This window comes from Prunus avium, unplaced genomic scaffold (assembly GCF_965620075.1).
Source record: "Prunus avium unplaced genomic scaffold, drPruAviu1.hap1.1 HAP1_SCAFFOLD_29, whole genome shotgun sequence".
In the NCBI taxonomy this organism is placed as follows: domain Eukaryota; kingdom Viridiplantae; phylum Streptophyta; class Magnoliopsida; order Rosales; family Rosaceae; genus Prunus; species Prunus avium.
In genome coordinates this window covers 215,001-217,500 of record NW_028276888.1, presented here as the reverse complement: position 1 = coordinate 217,500, position 2,500 = coordinate 215,001, and positions in this window count along the sequence as shown.

Genomic DNA, 2,500 nt, shown 5'->3' with positions numbered 1-2,500 from the left:
AGGTTAAACTTTACCGGCTCCACTCCGACTCACCGCTCGCCCACAAATCCGAAGGCAACAAAACATTTGTTTTTAATTTTGATGAATTTTTTTGAAAACATTGGCTTGGCAAGCCCCAATCCGCGACTATCCACCCACCGCCACCCCACACGGGTGGTTGTTGTTGCGAAATGAGGTTGTGGTCGACATGCCCGCGCATTTGAGAAGGAGTTCCTAGCACTCCATGCTCTTCCATGCCAAAAAAAAGCCTAGACAACCCCATTTCGCAACTTTCCACGCCTTTTTTTTTCCCCCTCACCCATGGCGGCGGCGTGGTGGCGGCGGCCGGATTCCGGCCACCACCGCCATGGGTGGCAGCCCCCCGACCCCGACACCAAACCCATAATACCGAGGCAACATATCGAGGCAACATATCGAGGCAACATGACATGGGTGTGGCGTGGGGGAAGGGGGCTGCAGCTAGGAGGGCATGGGCTGCCATGCATATGCAGGCAACACACACCCCCCTATATAGCATTTTATGCATTTAGCCCTTTGACAGGAAGAGACATCACCTATGCGCGAGGAGTCATAATGGGCTCTAAATAATTCAATACAAGGTATTTGGACGTGATTTTTTGCAGGGATACTAAGAAACATGCAATCTCTGATGGGAAAAAGTTTCATAAATATTTGAAGTCGGGAAGTATTTTTTATTATTTTTAGAAGTCGTAAAATTGAAAAAATCATTAAAACAAATCCGGGAGGAATTTTTTAGTTTTGTAACTTGGAGAAGGTACTAAAAATCATAGACTACTTATGGGGAGCTTATTGTGCGAGGAAATTTCAATAAAAATGGGGTTTGACAAGGTTTGAAAAATTCTGTCGACATTTGAAAAAATCTGGAACTAGGCTGCCGGCATGCTGCGCACATGCTGCGCGCATGCTGCGCGCAGGCTGCGCGCAGGCCACGGCAGGACAAGTTTCGCTAGCCTCACTGTCGACCGAATGCGCAAGCTGCGCGCACGCCATGGCAAGACAAATTTCGCTAGCCTCACTGTCGACAGAGTCAGCACGCTGCGCGCACGCCATGGCAGGAGAAGTTTCGCTAGCCTCGCTGTCGACAGAATCAGCACGCTGCGCGCAAGCTGTGCGCGCGCATGGCATGGCAAGTTTCGAAAAATTCTGTCGACAGGCTCCCGAGCGCGCACGCTGCCGACATGTTGTGCGCACGCTGCCGGCATGCTGTGCACACGCTGCGCGCAAGCTGTGCGCGCGCATGGCATGGCAAGTTTCGAAAAATTCTGTCGACAGGCTGCCAAGCGCGCACGCTGCGCACACGCTGCCGGCATGCTGTGCGCACGCTGCCGGCATGCTGTGCACACGCTGCGCGCAAGCTGTGCGCGCGCATGGCATGGCAAGTTTCGAAAAATTCTGTCGACAGGCTCCCAAGCGCGCACGCTGCGCACACGCTGCCGGCATGCTGCGCGCACGCTGCCGGCATGCTGTGCGCACGCTGCGCGCAAGCTGTGCGCGCGCATAGCATTGCAAGTTTCGAAAAATTCTGCGGCCAGGCTCCCAAGCGCGCACGCTGCGCACACGCTGCCGGCATGCTGCGCGCACGCTGCGCGCGCGCATGGCAGGACAAGTTTCGAAAATTTCTGTCGACAGGCTGAGCAGCGCGCACGCTGCGCACAGGCTGCCGGCATGCTGCGCGCAGGCTGCCGGCATGCTGCGCGCACGCCGCGCGCAAGCTGCGCGCGCGCATGGCAGGACAAGTTTCGAAAATTTCTGTCGACAGGCTCAGCAGCGCGCACGCTGCCGACATGCTGTGCGCACGCTGCGCACAGACTGCCGGCATGCTGCGCGCAGCCCATGGCAGGACAAGGTCCGAAAAATTCTGTCGACATTTTTACGCCATGGTAGGCTTCCGCTTCGCGTCACTTTGTCGACATTCAAGCCTACCATTTTTATTGAATTTTTCAAACCTTGTCAAACCCCATTATTCAAATGTCGAAAAATTCTGTCGACATTTTTACGCCATGGTAGGCTTCCGCTTTGCATCACTTTGTCGGAATGCATCGCATGGCGAGGAAAGGCAAGGCAAGGCCACAGCATGCCAAGGCGAAGGCAACGCATGGCTTGGTCAAGGCCACATCATGGGCACGGCATGCCAAGGCAAGGCGAGGCAAGCCATCCTTAGCCTCGCCTAGCCTCACTTACTCGGAATGCCTTGGATGATGCGCAATGCCAAGGCAAGGCAAGGCAAGGCATGGCTTGAATGGCTTGGTGTAGGCCACAACTTGGGCATGGCATGCCAATGCAAGGCAAGGCAAGGCAAGCCACGCCATCCGAACCCTCCAATAACCTTACTTTCTCGGAATGCCTTGAATGGGCACGGCATGTGAAGGCAAGGCAAGGTCCTAAAAATCATTTTGTAAGTTGGAGAAGGTCCTAAAAATCATAGACTTAATTATAGGGAGCTTATTGTGCGGGGAAATTTCAATAAAAATTGGGTTTG